Source organism: Falco rusticolus, chromosome 3, assembly GCF_015220075.1.
Source record: "Falco rusticolus isolate bFalRus1 chromosome 3, bFalRus1.pri, whole genome shotgun sequence".
Taxonomy (NCBI): domain Eukaryota; kingdom Metazoa; phylum Chordata; class Aves; order Falconiformes; family Falconidae; genus Falco; species Falco rusticolus.
In genome coordinates, this window is record NC_051189.1 from 37,745,574 (window position 1) to 37,767,625 (window position 22,052).

Below are 22,052 nucleotides of genomic sequence, written 5' to 3' on the forward strand. Positions count from 1 at the left end.
GCATAGAATCATAGAAACATTGATTACAAGGGATGTCTAGTGGTCACCTAGTTGAACAACTCAATCAAAGTAGGACCACAACCAGTACTAGACTGGGTCAGCTTTGGCTTTGGCTTTGTCTAGACAAGTTTCAAAAAACCCCAAGGATGGAGGTTCCACCACCTAGCTTCATAAACTGTTCCGGTCAGCATGACCCTCCTGGTGAATCATTTTTTCTAACATCCACGCTGAAGCTGAAACTTGTGGCTTTTGTCTTTTATTATACCAAATACCACCACTAAGAAGAGTTACCTCCATCCTCTTTGTAGTTTACCTTCAAATTTCTGCTATCAAAGAAATGCTATCAAAGGTCTCTTTAGCCTTTCTTTCACCAGGCTAAGCCACCTCTCATTGAAGATCATGTGCTGCAGGTCTCCAACCATGTTATCTTCTTGATAGGCCTCTTTTGGATCCTTTTCAGTTTTTCAACACCCTTCCTAAACTGTAAGGCCTATATGAACAAAATACTCCAGTTACAGCCCCCTCAGTGTGAAGCACAAAGAAATAATAACTTTCCCTGGTATATTCTCCACACTCCTTCCAATGTAGTCCAGTTTGCCTTATTTGTGATGATGGCATTCCATTCACACTCAGCTTGCAACCCACTATAACCTCTCCTTTTAAGCAGAGCTGCTACTAAGTCAATTAGTTCCCAGGCTGTACTGATACACTTGGTTATTCTGTCTGAAGTGCGGGACTTTGCACTTCTCCCTTTAAGCTTTATTAGGTTTCTGTTGGTCTGGTCCCTAAGTTTCTCAACATTTTTCTGTCCAGCACATCACTTAACCTTCTTTTCCCAATTTAGCCTCATGTGCAAATTTGCTGAAGGTCCATTCTATCTCGTCATCCCAATCATTGATGAAAATAACTGAATAAGAAAGGCTGCAGTATTGACTATTGGTTGTCATCTGGAAGCTAGGCCATTAATTACTATCCTCCGAGTCCTAACGCCTGATCATTTTTCAATCCATCTACCAACCCATTCATCCAACTCATTATCTCAGTTTATAAATAAAAATACAGTTGAAAAAGTGTTAAAAGTCTTGCTGAAGTTGAATTACACTACAGGCTCTCTCTGGCCCATGTAAGCAACCATTCCAACAAAGAAGGCAATCAGATTAGTCAATCGTGATGCCCATGCTGACTGTTCAGGTGCAACAAGTGCATGTGCATAACTCAACATGGGAAGCCCTTCCTCCTAACATAATTCTCAAAATCCAAAGGCACGTATTGTACTTGAAGATAACTTACCCAAAAAATAGTGAGTCTCATCAGCAATAAGAGCAGCATCTAAAAAAATGGGAGCTCTTGAAACAACCATATGTACAGTAACGTAAAGACTGCAGTTACATTTTGCTACTTGAAGACAGCCTTATTTTCCTTCTACTCACACAGGACACATTCATGTTCTACAATTGCTTACGCCCAGCATATAGATATTTAAGGTAAAAGCATTTCTATTCCTATTCATCTAAAGGAATGTACATCTGGAAACATCAAAGAGCTTTGAAAGAGAAAATCAGCCAGAAAACTTGTACTTTTTGACCCAAAATCTCAAAGATTATCTTTTACAGGTATGCAGCTTCTCTTTCTTCTATTTATAGTCCAAATGCACATTCACACTTTAGATAACTGCAATAAAATGCTTTATCAACTACGTAGCAGAGCAGTTTTGGAGCACTTAAAGCAATCAGCGAATGTAGAACCATATTGGCCCTCAGCAACCCAAAATAATATTGCACCTAGTGACAGTACAACAGAGAGCTATGAGAAAGATTTCCCAACAATGCCAGTAATATTGTCTGATGTCTAGTGGATTATGCCCTGATTTTATTAAGGGGATCGATTTCAGCAGTTTCATAGTAAAACTCAATTCAGGCCACTACCCTTCTGGACAGCCATTGAGTAGAAACGGCTAAATTTGGAAAATTAACAGCACAGGAAATTTCCTGATGGCTGTGAATATCAAAAATGTCCTTGACTTTGAACATATGAAAGGTAAATGCTTATTTCAGAGGTCTCAAGTTCAAGAAGGAAAACTGGAAGCTTGGTTTAACTGTTACAGACAAAAGGAGAGAAAATTTGGCTACGTTAGAAGAAAGATCATCCCTCTGAAAAACAGATGCAAGAAGAGTCATCCTTCATATAACTGAATTTGTCCTATGGCAAGAAGAAAGCAACTTTCATACCTAGAGGAATTTAATATTTTCAAAGGAGACATAATAATATATCTATCATTCTGATTTTAAGTCCCACCAGATCATAGGGTGTCTAAAAGCAGACAATTTTAAAACACTCCTCAAGAAATGTCTGAACTGCAGGATGAGAGGAAAGCAGAAGCCTGATCAATAGAAGAGTGGTAAATTAAAATGGACCTTGTGTGGACCTTAAAAGAGGTGAGCAAGAATGGATTCTTATCAGTTTAGGCAGATAATCCAACATTGTGGGAACCTAAAGAAAAAAAAAGAAAGACAGACAGATCTGCAAGGAACTTTTTTCTATTATTGTTAGCATTGAAGACTATGTTCTCATCTATCTTGTACAGGAGATACAGCCTTTAATTGTAGCTGTTGACCAAAAGGTCAGTTGAGCAACTGCATTTGGCTGAATGGAACCTTTCTACAAGCAAAGAGGCTGTAATGACTATTGACTCGCCAGTCACTTCAACAAACTTTATGATCTGTAGACACGTAACTTGACTCTGAACATTCAAGTTCACACCTAGGTGCCTGAAAAGAAGTTTACCCTTCTACAGAGGTGTGCATGTATAGAGTGAGTATTACTCTGTTAATCTCTTTATTGACCACTCATTTGGATAGGCATCAAGGGACACCTTTATGTCAGTGTTTGTGGGTAATTATTGTTAATATCTTCCTGAAAACTAAAGGAATAAAAGGAAGACTAAAATAAAAAACTTTGAAATTATAATGATCCCTGCTGAGAACAACTGAATATATGAAAAAGCTGTTTTGGAGACCAAGAGCTATAAAACAGCTATCAATATTTCAAAGGGATGGGGTTTTTTTCTGTATTCATTATTCTTTCACTTTCCTCTTTACTGTTTTTATATTATAATTTTTTTTTATTCTGTATTAGCTTTTAGTCTCAATATAAAAAAAAAAAATGGTTAGTTTTAACATCTTGACCATTAACTGGAAGATAAAAACTTTTAGATTTCTTACACCCAAAATGGTTTGCTAACTTCCTTCACTTCTAAGCATGTGGAGGAAAAGAAGGTTATCAGGAGTAGTCAATATGGATTCACCAAGGGGAAATTATGCGTGACCAACCTAAATAGATTTCTATGATGGAATGACTGGCTGGGTAGACAAGGGGAAGGCGGTGGATGTTGTCTACCCTGACTTCAGAAAGGCTTTTGACACTGTCTCCTATAACAACCTCATAGGTAATTAGGTGAGGGGACAGTGAGGTGGATTGACAACTGGCTGAACGGCAGAACTCACAGGGTTGTGATCAGTTGCATAGACTCTAGCTGTAGGCCTGTAGCTAGCCATGCTCCCCAGGGGTCAGTACCAGCTTCAGTCTTCTTCAACTTGTCCATCAATGACCTGGAAGAAGGGACCGAGTGCACCCTCAGCACATTTGCTGATGATACCAAACTGGGAGGAGTGGCTGACGCACCAGCAGGCTGCGCTGCCATTCAGCGAGACCTGGGCAGGCTGGAGGGCTGGGCAGAGAGGAACCTCATGAAGTTCAACAAAGGCAAGTGTAGGGTCCTCCATCTGAGGAGGAACAGCCCCATGCACCAGCACAGGCTGGGGCTGACCTGCTGGAAGGCAGCTCTGTGGAGAGGGACCTGGGAGTCCTGCTGGGCAGCAAGCTGCCCATGGGCCAGCAGTGTGTCCTGGTGGCCAAGAAGGCCAGTGGGATCCTGGGGTGTGTTAGGAACAATATGGCCTGCAGGTAAAGGGAGGTGATCCTCCCCCTCTGCTCTGCCCTGGTGGGGCCTGCATCTGGAGTCCTGTGTCCAGTTCTGGGAGTCCCCAGTTTAAGAGAGACAGGGAACTACTGGAGAGGGTCCAGTGGAGGGCTACAAAGATAATTAAGGAACTGGAGCATCTCCCTCATGAGGAAAGGCTGAGAGCTGGGCCTGTTTAGCCTGGAGAAGATAAGGCTGTGAGTGGATCTTATCAATGTCTACAGATATCTTAAGGGTGGGTGCCAAGAGGATGGGGCCAGGCTCTTCAGTGGTGCCCAGCGACAGGACAAGGGGCAACGGGAACAAACTGTAATACAGCAAGTTCCGTCTGAATGTGAGGAAAAACTTCTTTACCTTGAGGGTGATAGAGCACTGGAACAGGCTGCACATAGAGGCTGTGGAGTCTCCTTCTCTGGAGACATTTAAAACCAACCTAGACGTGACCCTGTGCAACTTGCTCAGGTGAACCTGCTTTAGCAGGGGTTGGGCTAGATGGTCTCCAGAGGTCCCTTCTAAACCCAACCATTATTTGTGATTCTGTGATATTAAAATATGGTCACTGAAGAAGATTCTTATGAGGTGTATAGATTTAGTATAGGTTTAAATATTCCAAAGGTTTAGCAATATTGGACTCATTGATAACCTCCATCACTAATAGAAGTAAGGTATATAATGCAGTCTCCTTTCTTACAGAAAACAGAAAGATGTCTACAGTGGCATGACATCCTGAACATAATATCAATGTTTAATGCAAAAATTAAACCAGTTTTCTAATCTTTAGTGATGGGATGAAAATTTAACATCAACAGCTAAAGCTACAACAGAAAAAAACCAACTGCAAATGAAAAAATAATTTTGGCTACTCCTGAATTTTCTAACCCTAAGAGCAGAGCAGACCCTCTGCCACCCCGCAAATGAAAAGACCATGGTCTTAGTTGAGGATGAAAACATTTTACTGGCTAGGTTTTAAAGTTATTTTCTCATTATACACATTTCTCTAGTCTAAAATGAGTGTAATATGCCTGTATTCATGCTAGTCTCCGTAATCTGGAAAAATATCAAGCACTGAACTGATATTACATCACACACAATCAACAAGGAAATAGTATAGCCTGGGCTATGCTCACTTACTGAAGGCACATGACCTTCTTGCACATGAGAGTGAATAAAAAAGATGGCAAAAATGAGCCCTAAAGAGAAGTACATAAAATACATTGTCTGTTCATTCATCATTATATTCTGGGATTCCTCTAAAAAAAACCTCAAAATCTGAAATAATTTGGCTTAGCCTTTTTCCCCATCAGAACCTAAAAGTATAATTCACCATGGATGACACTGATTTTTTCTGGTTTTCTAACAGCTCTGAAATATGAAAAACTTAAACACTCTCAGCTATCCATGCAATTCCTGCTGCATGCATGACACAACCAAATTGAAAGACCAACTAAAAAGTCATATTTGTGAAAGTAACCTTTCTCAATACACTTTCATAAGGGAGATACTGTACAAGACCAGACAACAGTAAGTAAAATTACTAATGTCAAGAAACATTAATATTTTTAAAATCAATGACTCATCAGCTTCCAGTTTTTCAGGGAGGGTGATTTCTGGATCCAGTGTATGCCTTCTTTTAATCTGTCTTCACCACTTTACTAGCTATTTTCTACTACCTAAAAAAAAAAACCCCTGAGCATTGTAAACTACTTCAGTTAGCATAATTAAGTTCTTCCTTGAGTCTTCTCAGGAAAGAGATTGAGAACAAAATGAGGAGTTTACAGAAAACAGAACAAAATGAGGAGTTTAAAAAAATCATGTAGGTCCACGTCATTTACAAACCCAGTCAACACTAGGAGGAAACATTGGTCCTTCTTCTCAGAATCTCAGAAGTTTCACTTCTGTCACAGGTCTTGGTTTTCTTGAGCAGGTAATTAATCCTTTTATGCCTTTCTTCCTTATCAATACGCTCTTGACAAGATTTCTCTAAATGAGAAGGCTCTTCTGTAACAGTATCCATGAACACTTAGAAAGCACTCAGATGAAATAAGAAATGTATAGTCAGCTTTTTTAAAAATGTAGTGTACAGTATATCACTTCTGAGTCCTCACAGTAAGATTTCTGTAATGGTAGAATTTCACAGAAGTTCACATCAATACGGAATTTTCTATTCCCTTTCTACTATAGTCTACAGAATTTTAAAGATTAACTGTGATTAAGTTTGTTAGAAAACTTCTGGAAGGCAAAGAGATGAAGACAGGAATTCTTGCTCCATTTGAAATTACCAAAAGTCTCAGAGAAACCCTTAATTTAATTTTTTATTCTTATCTCAGAAGTTGACACAAGACTTCTGAGTTTTTTAAGTTTCTTAGTTGCCTTTGCTTAAAACAGAAAAAAATGTTATGCTGTATATTTCACAATATAAGTTAATTGGCTCAGAAAACCTGCATTCTCCAAAACACATTTCCAGTTTAAGTCTGATGCTATAACTGTTAGCGAAGAAATAACTCCAGGTATTGGGAGCTGAATCTTTATATGCTGCTGTTAAATGAAGCAGTTGTGCTTGAGAAGCCTCTGCCTGAATGCAATTCATTTTACAACATCATCTGGGGACAAAGTATAGTTTAAGATGTAAACTGAAATGGCATCTTCTGGTAACGCAGAAATATCCCTCAGCTGACTTGAAGAAAGAAATGAAGCTGAAAACTGGACCAGTATAAAATAATTGATCATTTTGGTTTTGGTAGGAGTAGTCTTACAAATGTTTCTTAGGCTGAAAGTCATCCTGTATACGGAAATGCAGTAAGCATGTCACTGGGGGTAGTTATATCTGAACTGCTTAAGGACACAATGCCAGCAATGCTATTCCAATGAACTTTTTCAAAGAAAGGAACATGGATCCGAAAGATGAGCTATAAATCCAGGTGTGCCTTCCAAAATCTACACATTCTTGAATGAACAGCTGTGCAGATTGAAACAAATAGCACAGAGAAAGAAAACAGCTCAAGTATGAGAGACATGTATCTCAGTTCAGCCTCTACTGGAATACATTTTTATTTTCTGCATTTTGCTGATAATATAGGAGTGAACCCCAAAATACAAAGCAGCTTAACCCGCATGGGATTAAACTGGACTTAGTTTACATGTTGTTTTCAATATTTTTGACTGGATCTGTCCACAAAAAAATGGATCCCGATCCATTGCTGAATGACTCTAAACTTGAAAAAAACCTCTGTTTACAAATCAGGAAAAGATGTGAAATGGATCGATAACAGTACGCTACCAATATTAATACCATAACTCCTAAGGATAAATGAGCAAAAGTCAAAAGACAAAAACATGAGAACTTTTGGACTTTTGTATAAAAGTAAAAATTATATTTTTTGTAGTAGGCAAGGGCAAAGTCCACAAACATGGAAAAAAACACAAAGAAAGCGACTACATAAATAAATATGTCAATAAATAATACCTTTAAAAGTTCAGTTCTACTACATCCAGGGATTTTGATCTTTGCTTTGAATGAACTTTTCACTGACTGTTTTTCCTCATTTTTATGAACAAATACAAGGGGAGTTGTGAATATAAAGGTTAGCGCTAAGGGCAACCAAAGCATTTGGTGTAGAAATAATGTGATGAAAAGCAAGGTCACCTGGGGTGGAAAATAAGTACTAATAAAACAATAGATGGAAGACAAAGCTAGAAAAAGGGACTGGCACTCAGAATCAAAGACAGATAGGTAAACACAGAGATTTGGGGGCAATTTAGAATGTAAAAGATACACCTAAGGAAAACTGACATTAAGGTGAGACAGTATGGAAAACCTGGACAAAGAAGGGATACAAAGTAGATAGTGACAGCAGAAAAAGTATTTGAGTGGGGATATAATATATTGCAGCTATTCAAGGGTTATGTAAAGGTCCATTTTCTTTAGGTTACAGTTTGCTTCCTTCCTCCTTCTGTTCCAAACTCTTCTCTTCTTTATACCCACGCTTCACAGACAAGTCCCTTCCCTACTGTTATTTTACAACTTACTTCTCTTTCTAAATTTATGGCTTCAAATTGCTTCCAACTGAAATTTGCTTTTCCCTAAATTTTATAATCCAAACTAGGATTTTATCTTGGAGAGAAACTGTCTCAGCAAAGTCAACTGCACAGAGTTCTCTAAGTGGAATTTGGTACTTGTATGTAGGTTATTCATCACCTGATTCAGCTCCTGTAGCCAGGAACTGAAGTAGAAGTACCCTTTGCATCATATTACTGTTATTATGTCATATGACCATATTATGCAAACAGAGGAGAATTGAAAGGATACAGGCTCCTTCATCTACCTAGTAAGTCTGTGCCAGCAAAACAATACATTCACACTCGAGTTATCTTTGGAAATGCACAATCTACTTTTAAACAGACCTTGAGTTTGTATTTAGATTTAAGTACTTTTCTAGAGTTTTGTATTCTCAACTTAGGCAACTCTTCTCCCCTAAAGTATACAACTAATTTAGGTATTTAAATACTTTATTGCACAAACTACTTCTGTTTTATAGACAATCTTTTTCTATTAAAAATATTTAAGGAACTTAATCCTTTAGACATTTTAAATTGCATTGTTAATACTTCACATATAGGTCATCAGTGTATATGAATATACTATTAATTCATTAACATCTAAAATAAGGTTTTGTTTATACAGTAGAAAACCCTGAATCAGTACTTCTCAATTATTTTCCTTATAGCCTTAGGAATTACAAAACACGTTATTTATAAAATTACTTTTTTCAGAATTCAACATTCATGTCTTTTTGAGTTTTAAATACAATTCTTTTAAAAACTTGGTTAGCTGCAACACTTAAACATGAGTTTGGCAGCAGTGTTGGTGTCACAGAGATTATATGCTTCAAGGAGGTCAATGAGATGACTGCAGAGCTCACTGTAGAATAGCCTTCACTAGCTAATCCGTAATGCAGTGCTGTCAAATTATGAACATGTACCTGCAGTTTTCCAAGAAAGAGAATTCAAAGCAAGAAACTTCATCTGGACCATTCTTTTTTCAAAGTGTCTTCCTCATAATGAAAATAATAATTACATTCACAATTAAAGACCCTTATGGTAAGTATTACATGCTATTATAGAATGCAACATCTATCCACTAAATATACTTTATAAGCTACATACAGATTTATCCAAAAATACTTATTCAGAAGTCCTTGCCAAATTTTTGGAAGCTATATGAAGTATTACTGTTACATGAACTGGCAGTGCCAATTCAGCAGATCTGTAGAAAAAAACCTGCAGTCAGAGAAAAACATATAGATCATGAAAAGACGGAAGGATTATGTGAGAGAAAATGCTTTTAGAAAATTAACACTTCCCAGAAGTTTTACTTAGTAGCTTATGAAAACATTTTGAATAGTTAAGGGTATTACTATATCCAAGTTTCATCTTCCCCTAAATATAGGTGAGGCCATCTTACTTTAAATATACCACTATTAAATGGTGTAACTATCCTCTTCCCATGTTCAGTGCTGCATACATAACTCAAGAGACTCAGATTTGCCATACCTGTAGCACTTGCCATAGGTTGCACGTGACCCTTAGCGTACAAAGATTCTTTTTCTCTTCCTTTTTTCTCTCCACATGGGTATGAATTCTAGTTATATAGCTGTAAGGAGAAGTAGTAAGGATTTATCTTCAGGTTAAAATGCTATTTTTGTTCACTTATGTTTTTACATTTGTTGCTTGCTTTGATTTGTGCTTAATACTCTCTCCTGCCGAACAAAGGCTGCTGCCTGTTGCTGTGTTTTGTTTCTTTTCCACCAGCATATAGAGTTTGTATGCACTTAAGTACAAGCCTTACTGAGAAAAATCCCTCCACATTGAGTTAGTAATTTATATGCTGCATATACCCATGGTACCTAGATGCTATTTACACTTTGAAAGTTGTTGCAGTTTAACCCCAGCTGGCAACTAAGCACCACACAGCCACTTGCTCCTTCCTCCCCAGTGGGATGGGGGAGAGAACTGGAACAGTGAGAAGAAAACTTCTAGGTCTTTTCCCACACACCTACTCACTTCTGTCTTCTGTTCTAGTAAGATCAGCAAACTAACATCTTAAGAAAGTCTAATTATTGAAAAGAGAAAAAAATAAAGAGAAAAAAAGAAAATCCAATGAACCCTAACATTCTGGAATTAAAAGCAGGGAATAATAAGCTTCTGGTTTTATTTTTTTATTTTTTTTTTTAAATGGGAAAATAGACACAAGGTCAGGTGATATATTGCATTTTCCTTTAGAGATCACTTATAATCATAGACATGCCAGGGATTTATTAAGACAACAGCTCTAAACTTTCCTCAAGTTGATATATATTTCAAGTATAAATTAAGAAGATCGAAACCATATTGAAATTTTGGTATATTACCACGCAATATGCTTGAATGTGTTGAGAAAAGCCACTCTTCTGCAACACTGTTTTATTAGATAGTTGTATTTATTATGTTAAAAGCTACAGTTAGAAGTATCTCCCTCTTTTATTCTCCATATTTTGAAAGGTACTTTTCCTGCAGATTCAACAATAGCAGCCTGTATCAAATTAATGTTGTTTATATGCTGTATGTGAGAGTTCAAGCACTGCTTTAAATGCATAGAGTTCTCCACAAAAACAAGATTAGCAGTTTCAGCCCTGCAATGTAACAGTATTATGAAATTATTATAGAAATCAATAACACTTTCATTTCCAGAACTAATCTGATGGTAGGATTTTGTTTATAAAGATATTAAACAAATGCATTATTCACATTTTGTAACGATTTGCAAGAAAAAGGACATTTTTTTAATTATCACATGGAAGTGGTGTAATAAATGAGTGTAATTTTTATTAACAGGAGTTAATTTACATAAAACAAATGCTCATTGAATTATTGAGTATGATAATATCTACATGCCTAGTCCTGTTTGTCATATTTTGTGCCTTTTGGCGACATCAGAATTATAACAACCTGATTGATGCACTAAATTTAATGCATAATATGACAACATACCGATAGGTATGGCTTATAATGTATAATTTAAACATGATTGCTATATATTTCACCCATATTTTCTTGGCTTTACAAAGATTTCTAATGCATCTAGAAATCTCGATTGTAATGCAGGTTGCCAGATATGAATGTCTGTTTGAATTAATGAACATTTTTATAAAAATACTCTGACTATGAATGTTTTAAAAACCTTGTCATAACATTCACCAAACTTACACATGACAGCTAGCATGTGTTACTGCATTTTCATCTTAAATATTTGATGACTGCTTCTTTAAATCCAAGATTCATAACCCAAAGGGTTTCATTTTCTTACAGCATATGTAATTCAAGAGACATTTATTAGTATAGCTCTCATTTTATGCATCAACAAAATATTTTTCAGAGAACCATTAGATGAACTCCCTGCTTTTCAGACTTTTTTCTAAACATTTTAATTATAATTGTATGTTTTCTTTGACAATATTTGTACACAGACTATTTGCAGTGCTCCCTGCTTCCCTATCTCCAGCCCCATTGGAACTGAATGAAGAATTCTGCAATATACAATAATGCAGAGTCAGAAAATACGAAAAGCATCAACTAGAATCTCATACACATTAGATTAAATATCTGGAAAACCTTGGTAAGCTTTTTTTAACCTCTGAACATACCTAGAGAAACATTACTGTATACAGTTACAATTCATAAAAATTTGTTAAACATAGATGTTCATCTAATGCTGTTAAAACTACTGTTACTGAAGCATAAAATGATTTCTGCATTCATTATTGTCCACATGTAAAAAAAAAAGCAATGAAAAAATATCCAATAATAAAATGTTTATAATTATTTAAAAAGCAGATAACAAACCATTGTTGGTGCAATATATTACTATGTTAGCACTGAAGGTTGTCCACTGACAGGTCACTCTCACTTGACCTTGTATGCACAGAAAGGTAGTTCACCATGGTAACCTTGGTCTTGTGGCTTTCCATACAGTAAATCATTTCAGCCCTCTTCATGTAATTCTTTTATTGGCTGTGCAATTGAAATGTCATGCTTCACGAACAGAGAAGCTAGTAATTTCTTATGGGTGATTAAACTACCTCTGTAATGTACGAGCATGGACAGAACTGTATGCAACAGACTTAAGCATACATTTACTTTTTTAAAATTCTTGATATTTTTCAGGTGCTTACAAGGAAGTTTGTTGTGAGAATAAAAACCAATTCTTTTTCACAACTGTATTCTAAACAAACACCAAACAGCATCCCTTTTAGAATACCTTAAGGTGCAACAGGAAAATAGCAGCCTAAAAAAATAAATATTTAGCATTGTTTTTAAAGTTAATACCTAATTTTCAATTGTACTGAAAAATTCCAAGAGTCAAGCTAGTTTATAAAGCCCAAGTTAGACTCAAAGCAGGAGCTGACATTCTTATTTTAATTATATTAATATATATAAAGGTGAGATTTTGCAGAAAATAATCAGAAAAAAAACCTGGAGGTGGGCAGACTCCTTCAGCTATTATTTTCATTATATTGTTTTACATTCATGGTAATCTTGATATAGAATTGAACAAATAAGGCTGATTCTTTTTTTGAAGAATTACTCCTTTGAATTCAAACTATAATCTAACAGCAGAAAACGAATGGGCTTTCTAAATTAGAAAGGTGCACTCAGAAGAACTTCATATCTTCTACGTTTTCTTTTATAAAATGGCACACTTTCCTATACAACTGTAATATAAAACATCTGATGTAACTGTATTTGCATGAAGTTCACACTAGGTTTTCTTTGTCTTTTCTGCTTTTTGCATCTGTCAGATTGATATGAGTCTGAAAGACATACATACATGTATGCAGTACACAAACTGATAGATCTTTCAGAAATATAGCAAACACACAGGTATCACCATTTTTACATTCTTTTCTAAAAAAAAAAAAAGAAGCCTTTTTTAAACAGTGAAAATATCTTATTCTTTTCATAACTTTAATTTACAGTAAACTGTGATAATCCTGACTTTTTAGTTTTAGTTTCCCAATTGTACCCATACCTGCACACAATGAAAAAATAACATTGTTCAGTGATTTTTTAAAAATTAAGGTAAATAACTGATGCCCAAAAATGCAGTGATGAATCAAGAAACCATTTGACTGCTGAGTTCTGAAATAAATCTAATAATTTAGCCACCTCAACCATTGGATCAAAAAAGAACGTGGAATAAGGTTATCAAGGAGAGGGTGGAAGGCTCTAACAGATGCTAGAAAATTCTTCCTTAGTGTTTTTATAATCACAGAAACCAGTTTCTGTTGAGCTTAAGAACCCAGATCTGCTATCAGGGGATCTATTTGTAAAGGTATAGAAGTCGTAATATAGTAGACTGACACCCCATTCAGCTGGATTAATGACCTCATGATGAGAATGGCAGCTGCTAGTCAGAAACCCGAAAACAGTCCCAGTTCAAACTGTGAATTTTCTTTTCTCTCTTGACTACTTTCTACAGGATATTTAATGCCTTTTTTGTGGCAAAGATACCAAAGCAGAGATAGTTGCATGCAGACTTAAGGAAAGGGTTTCACCTAAAGTGGTAGCACTATTAAGCAGTGGGACACCTCAAAAATATAAAAGAGCACACAGAAAACATACAAGATGCTTCTAATGCTTCTTTGCCTTTTAGTTACCAGCAGTACAAAATCAAGGTTGTGATTTCCTTTGCAAAATGTAGTATTGGAGGAAATCTGATCTCCTGTCTTTTTATATAGGTCTGGTATCTCATACAGTCTAAGCATTGACCCAAGTCCCATTTCATTTTAGAAAAAAATCTCAGATAAACTTATTTTTGAGGTGGGGAGAGAGCAAACACCTTCTCATATGAACACATGAAAAGTGCTACCTCCTGTTTGACTCAGCCAAAATAAAGAGAATGGATTTCATTTGGAGCCATTTTATCTTATGTCTCTTCTGCTCCATTGTGGAACATTGCTGAAATTCCCTTATGTCCGAGAAAAGTTCTAGCATTAACTACAAATCTTTAGCATGAGATTGCAAGCTTCACCATGATGGGCACAATGAAAAATCACAAAGAGGGAGACTGAAGTCTCATTCTTCTGCTGGACACTTTCTGTATTTTCCTTTGACTATCCTGTAAGTGAGACTGCATTTTTCATAGCTCTTAAACAGAAAAAGGATTTCTATTAGACCTCTTTCTTCTAAGTACCTTTAGAGAAAATCAATGTATTCTCATTGGTCCCACAGATTCCCTCTGAATTTAAAAATAACAGCTAAAACAGTGATAATATAGCAGTAACTCCATAAAATGGCAAACAGGGGAAAAAAAAAAAAGGCAAAATCTAAAGAAAATACTTGTAGCATCACAATTTTATAGGGTCTTACAAGGGGAAAAACAAAGAGGTGTGTTTACCTTCCTGGTAGGAATTAAACAAATCAAATATTTTAGATATAAACTATAAATTCAGAAGAAAAAAAAAAGAATAAGGATTCTATAATGACTAGAAGTACAGACATCAGGGCTCTACGTGGTTGCTAGATTAAAGAATTCTTTCATTAAAAAAAAATAAATCTAAACTTTCCACTATGGTTGAAAATCAAGGCTAGATTTGAATTTTTTCCACATTTGTACTCATGTCTCTATGCTACATCTAAGCTCTACTGACCATACAACTTAGGCCCTGCATTCACAAAGAGCTGTGCATGATCTTAACGTTAATTAGGAATATCCTCTCCATTTTACTGGTACACTAATAGAGAATTCTAGTCTGTTGTCTTTTTATTGTCTTATAAGAAACCCCTTCACTAACCCATGCTGTGACAGTCTCTCAGGATATCCACATAGCCTGTTATCTAACGCTTTGACCTAGAGTCAGACGCAAACTGCATTTTGATTCTTACAAGAATTATTATTTCTTTCACATCATATCAAGGAAACACAAACGTCCAGGAAATTTTCAATATTATACTTTTAGGGCCCACTTCTCTAAGGTTATAGTATCTTGATCTTTAAGAAAATGCCTTGTTTTTTCCCCTGTGAAAATGCTGTCTTAATGTCAGGAAGTTTGAACTGACTTTCCAGGGCAGCATGATTTCTGTATGAATGTGAGAAGGTGGACCAATTAACTTGGAAACAGTAGGGATCTAACTACAAGTTGTTAGTTAACCTCAAAGCTCAAAGGACAGCCTGGACAATTGTATCCAACGTTGCTTGTTCACAGCAGAAGCAAGACATACCCAGGAGGACTCACACTTCTTTCCACTCTTTACCTGCCACCATCCCTTAAGTAGTTAGTATTTGTAAAGCAGTTTAAAAACAACTTATTGGTGATACAGTTAGCATAAAATTAAAAAAACAAACAACAAACAACAAAAAACCCCCACACTTTTACATTTGTGCACTATGTTGGTTCAATTGGAGCAAATTTACAATTTTGGCTGAATTTTTCTCCTATAGTAGCGTCATAACATATCAGTTATGATAATAAACTTTAGGTTTCTCTGTAAGAAGAAAAGATTTAGAAATTGTATTTGCCAAGCTAGTGTTTTCCAGGTACCTTACTACCTCTTTACAGTAACTTTAAATGATAAAACATTACATTTTCTAGCCTTCAAATTTAATTTTTATCATTTAATAACCTATAAATGCTTTAGCAAACCACTCTGCCTCTCTAAATCATTCCTGTTTCCAAATAATATCCCACTACAAGAATTTAAATACCACCACTAGTTTCTGTACTGTATAGCACCTTAATCTTTTCAGCTATATGAAACCTGCCTGCCTACTATTGGAAACTGTCCTTGAATTCACTCAGCATATGAGTTCAACTTTATCAAATAGTTTTCCTCCATTTCTTGGTCTATGTATGTTGGTCCTTCCTTCCCAACATAAGATTTTTCCATTCCCTGTAACCCCTCTGTGTATTTGTCTGTTTCCACTTACAGGATTTAAGGGACATCTAAAGGGAATAGCCATGTTTCAGTCAGTGAACTGCTCCATTTTTCTTGGACTGCTCTCCTATACTTGATCCTTTACACATTCTTTAATCTCCCTTCAAACAATTATATCAAATCATTTTCTAGTATTTTTCTGGAACTCCCTTCACCAAGTGTTATGAAACAATCTGCTGTTTATTTGTACATGAATATGTTGGCATCTGACAGACAGAATACATAGCATGTAACTGAGAAAACATTTGTGAAAATGCCAAAATGTCATATGCACTAATACTGTGCCATACATGTACAGAAGTCAGTGAACATTATTGAAGGAGGAAACAACATTATTTTACTTAACACTGCAAGACACTTAAAAGCTGTAAGAATACACAGAGAAAGTCTGAGCCTTAAATCACATTTATATAGTTCTGCTATTCCTGAGATTCCTTATCCTCATCTATGTTACCTGAATTCAGAGTTTCTGGCATTTTTCCACTTTAGAATGCTTAACATTAGTTGAGGTATCAGGTTATATATTTAAAAAACAAACAAACAAACAAAAAAAACCCAAACCCAAACCACTTCAATTTTCTTTAAAAACGCATCCAATTCATTTTTATGTTACTCCTCTTTTTCTTCAGTCTCTCCTAGACATACTAATTTGTGAGGCACTTTTTAGATACAGGTTCCATTGTAGGGCCTTGAGTTTCCTGAAAAAGTTTGAGAGACACCTTGACTTTGAATTTTTCCTACATCAGAAAACATAAGTAGTGTTACAGTCAGCAGAGCCTCATTAGTCCCAGAAATCACAATAGCTGAGGTTTCAGGCAACTCAGAGTCTTCAGTTTGAGAAAGATCTATTATATGCAGTAAGTAACTGCCAAAGATACAGGCTGCTTTCATTGTGAATTGAAGGGTTAAAGAATGCAACATTTGGACTGCAGCCTGTTGTATCTTCAAGAGATGTCCTCCTGCGATTACTTGTTTTATAGAACATTTGATAAGTGGAGAATTAGTTGGCACTGCAAAGAGTAAAGATCTGAGGGAAAAAAAAAGTTGGCACTGCAAGATTGGATGATATCCAGCTGCACCCTGGAGTTCTCCTTTTAGAGACACTGCTGGGACCTATGGGAACCTTGCTCTGTAAAGGTTTATTGAGAATAGGTGCCTCTTCCTCATTGCCAGAGCTATGAAAGATGATTGCAGAGAACCAATCATGCCTGCGAATCCAGCCATTGTATACACCTGATGCTTCTTGGAAAAGAAGTTGGACAGGTAGCTAGTAATAGACTCAGAACTTACAGGGCCCTTCAGGTATCATATCACATGAAGACCTCCTGCTGTTTGAGACCATAAGAAACACAAAAGTATTTGCCTTCTCAATCCGTTTTCTTTGCTGTAAGAGAGATTCGTGCAGCACTCATAGGGATAGGAGAAATGTAAAGACAGCAAGCTATTCTTCTTTTCCTATCACTATAGCATAGTAAAGAAGAACATGGGTTTCTCCATGTCTTTGCTCTTGAGTGTAAGGCATGCAGCTCCGCAAATGTGGAAAATGCAAATTATTTTGGGACTATTTTGCTCACAGAACATGCTATCAATTCTAAGTAAAGAAAAGGAGATAGGCATCTTATTAACAACTTTTGGCTTTGGCAGAAGGAGATGATATATCCATACCTGTTTTCTGTGACATATAATAACTTGCCAGTTTTTAAATGTCAGGATCAAAACAAAGAAATTCAACTGCAGGCTATTTGACTTTTATTTTTTCTTCCTTCCCAATACTACTAAAAATAACTAATTCAGTTCTTTCAAAGAACAGTAAAATAACTACAACAGAAAGCTAACACACAAGATCCCTGGATTAATTTTCTGTCTTTCTTTAATTACCTTTCTATAAACAGCACACTTTAAAGTACAAGGTGAAGTTAGCTATGTCGTATGTACAAATACTGTGAAGCTGCTATTATTAGCAATTCCTAAAATAAAATCTTCCAAAAATGTTTCATCATCATACTCTGATCGCAACACTTAGCCAACTCCAAAGTGTTAAGCACCACTAGCTACTTCTCTCTAATAAGGAAGAACTCTTCTTGATCTACCTAAAATGAAATTAAGTTCTGTCTAGCAAATGTCATAGGTTCTCAAGCGAAGGAGAACTACTGTATAACCTCATCAAAAGATCAATGTTGATTCAGATTCTGCTCCTTTGATCTAAATATGTCTCAAGATTAATTTCAATTGCAAAGGCGAAAGGCTTATCTACAATTTAAGGTTAATTTTATCATTTAATCATTTTCATATGTAATCTTGTTTATTATTAAGTGTGAGCAATATTCGTGCAATGTGCTCCTCTTTCTGCTTGGTTTACTACGGAGAAAACTAACAATGCAAAAAAATGACATAGGGAAAAACAAAACCAGCACAGGATCATAAAATTTTACAAATCACATGCTATCAAATGCCTCTTTTAAAATAACCCTAATACCCTTTAATCTTCATTATCACTATTTTTCTTTACAAGTACAGTAGTAGATGTAAGAAGCACATATGAAGTACTTTGACCACATCTACTCTATGTATCAATGGAGTATTTAAATGGAATGTGTCCCTCTGCATGACAACTTGCTTCTCCTTAGTACCCAGTTACTTTCTCTGAAATTAAACAATTAATAAGGCAGAAGCTGTATGAGTTATAAATTATTCACCTAAATGAACATTAATCAATTATAGACACAAGAATAAAAAAACAAAAAGAAGAAAAAAAAATGACACAGCTATATGCTTTTAATATTAAAACTACTCTAGCCAAAATGTCTTTAAACATATATAACTGCATGATGGCAATGCAAGCAAAGCTACATTATGGCTATTTATGTTAAAATATATATTATTTGTCAAACAAAATAATGAACCCATGACCAGTTACCAGTAATACAGATGGCAAGGAAAATATTACGATTCTGTGCGGTGTGTATGAATAGGAAAGTGTATTACAATTCCCCTAAATTATTAGTTTTACCAATATTTAAGAATCTTATATCTTTTATTCATACAGAAGTTAAAATACAGACTTAAATTTTCCCAAGCTCTCTGGAAAATATTCAGTGTTCACACAAACACGTCAAATAGTTTTCCTCACACTTACTAGAAGAAAGTAAGACAATGGGCACAGTCAAATTTTGGCTTAGTCATGACATGCAAAGAGATATGTGAGAAGCATAGAACGATTCTTTTTTCTTGATTTAAGTTAGATTTATTCCAGATGTGGACATATGTAGCCAGAAGGAGGCCAGAACTCTTATTTTGCAGAAGTTGTTCTTTGTGAATAATGTGTGCAGTTAGTTATAGGAGCTTTGGAAAAGTTGCATATCTAAATTCTTCTGGAACTGAAGTACCAGAATGCCACCACAATATAGCAGATGTAATGATAAGGTCAAATAGGCAGGCAGAGATACCCTCTATCTAGCAGTGCAAGAATACCTACACCCTTATTATGCATCCAGTATCTCACAGATGTGCCATCATTCTTTAATTTTCTATCTCATTCTCCATACTTTATCTGTTATTTGTGTAAATTTGTAATTATATTAATGCAGAATTGCTGCATTAAAGCTACAATCTATAAAAGGTAAGCAAGCAAACTCCTGACAGTTTGCTTCATTAATCATTCATATTCAGGTCTACAATTTCCCATTTTGCCTATGTTGTTTTATGGATTAATCAAACTAATTTTAACTGCTTGAATCTGAGATGGTAACAAAACCCCCAAAACTTCTCAAGTGAAGACTAAACTCCATTCTGGGAGCATTCGGATAAAACCATAAGAGTTCCAGGAACTGTTTAAGCTGATGTAGGGATTCATATACATATGGTAGGAGGGGAATGGCACCTGTCTACAGCGAGCAGAGAAAATGATGCTCCCTAGTACAAGAGAGGCATGGACATACTGGAGTGATACCAACAAAGAGCCACAAAGAGGAATAAGGGACTGGAGCATCTCTCCTACGAGGAGAGGTTGAACACACCAACTACTCAGAGACCACCCAGTCCCTGACATTGTCAGGGAGAAGGCTCAGGGGGATCCTATTGATATGTATAAATATCTGATGGAGGGGAATAAAGAAAATGAAGAAAATGGAGCTAGCCTTTTTCTCAATCATGTCCATTGACATGGCAGCTCAAATGTATAATTACATTATATTAAAATTTGAAAAACCCTGCAAGTCAGCAACAGGATTTGAATTCACAGTTTAGTATCAAGTTCCTTGCAGTATGAACACTTACTACAAATATTAACAAAAATATATAGTTGGCATCAAGCTAATAATACATATTCTTGCAATTTATAGTAAAATCCACAGTTCTCTAGTATGGGAAATATTAATTTGAAATATACCTTCCAACTATAACATACTAGAATTATTGATATTGAATAACAAAAAACATGTTCAGATCAACTAAATATATGGAATAGAAGTAGCCAAAATCAATATAACTCTGTTTCAGTAAGCTTCAGCCAAACCAAATTTTTACTATTTCTTGAGGCTTGTTTTTACTCTTCCTTGTTTCAAAAAAAAAAAAGAAACCCTGAAACAATTCTAGATGGTAATTAAAGATGAATATGCCAAGCACTCACATCCATCAAAATTGCATCAACCTCACCCACAAAGTCAAGGATTTTTCCATATTTCAGTATTGTTGATGTGGCAGCATGAAACGATTTAGCTGCTCTTCTGCATGAGGAAAAATTTGAGATAGAAAAATTACCAGTAATGGTATTTCTTGTGTTCCCCCTCCAGCATCATGCACAACAGAATCTCTTAGAGACAGTTTTACTTTTACACCCACCACTAATCAGAACAGCAAAGATTCCTCAAAACCAGTGTTGTCAATCAAGACAAGTATAAAGACAATTTGTTCATTTCTTTCATAGTCCAAAAGTCTCCAAAGTCAATTAGTATCTAGAAATAAGCACAGAAATATCAAGAATTCAGCACAGCATGAAATATATATTTTTCAAGGCAGTATGTAGGAGAAAGGAAAAGAAAAAGGAAAAAGATAGGAAAGATAAGGATAGGTGAATGAACACTATATGTAAACAATGTTTCACTGATTTGTAATTCTTCTGTCTGCTGCTTGCTCACCAGAACTGACATATAAATGGACTGCATAGGAATAGGAATGCATATGAACATACACTGCAAAGTAGGGTGGAAGAAATTTCCAATGGAAGCAGTTTAGAAACCAAGATTCAGCTGGTAATAGCTACTAAGTACTGGTTAACTAGATTTCACAGTCCTCTTGATGTATTCTTCTTTCCACCTTTCAGACAGACTTAGAACACTCTATGTAAACCCACCAAAAAAATAATCTTGAGTATAATGCCTCAGATGTTTTCTATAACTGTGAAGTGCTAATAAAAAAAAAGAAAATATATTTTCTGAAAATGGTTGTATGGTTCCTATAAAAAAAAGTGGCATTACTTGCATTCGGACATGGCTCTTCTTCATGACAAGCAATAGCATATGATAGAAGCCTGAATAAATGATAAAAAGATATTAACTTCTATGCTTTGAAAAGCAAAGGAACCTACTGAAAGGAGTAAGAAAAAAATGCTCCAAGAACCTGTTTAGAAAGGATGGAGCATATGGATTACCTAGTAATTTAACACTGTGGTAAATTATATTAAGAGATACTGAGAAAAAGAAGTAATAGTATTGGCTAGAAATATTTGCTTTGTACAGAAAGTGATGACAAAAAATTCCTATGATTTTGATATTTGGAATTTAGTACAGGAAATGTATAATGGAGAGCTCACCTACCTGCAGGAAGGAATAAGGAGGAGTCAAATACATCCAGACTACAAATCAAGAATAATCACAGTGTAGAAGAATCTTCTCTGATGAGTCCTGAAAGAGCAACATTAACCAACATGGTATTTATTGCATTTTGTTAATTTAACTTTTAAGTCTTGTAAAGTCTTGGCAGATTTTCTACTTTTGTTTTCCACCAGGAGGTCAGGAAGGCACCAGATTAGATATATATTGAGAGTATAGATTGCAAAGAACTGAAGTTCAGCTGTTACAGTTAAAAAAAAAAAAAAAAAAAAAGA

The 22,052-nt window shown here is 35.6% G+C and overlaps 1 long non-coding RNA gene across 1 annotated transcript; it reads right to left on the reverse strand.

The window, feature by feature from the left end:
• Nucleotides 1-326: 326 nt before the first annotated feature.
• LOC119144004 lies at nt 327-21,846 on the reverse strand. Its single transcript, XR_005102925.1, has 4 exons — nt 21,763-21,846; nt 9,530-9,629; nt 1,291-1,329; nt 327-490 (listed from the first exon to the last, which is right to left on the reverse strand). It is a non-coding gene; the product is annotated as an uncharacterized LOC119144004 (long non-coding RNA).
• Between the last annotated feature and the right edge of the window lie 206 nt (nt 21,847-22,052).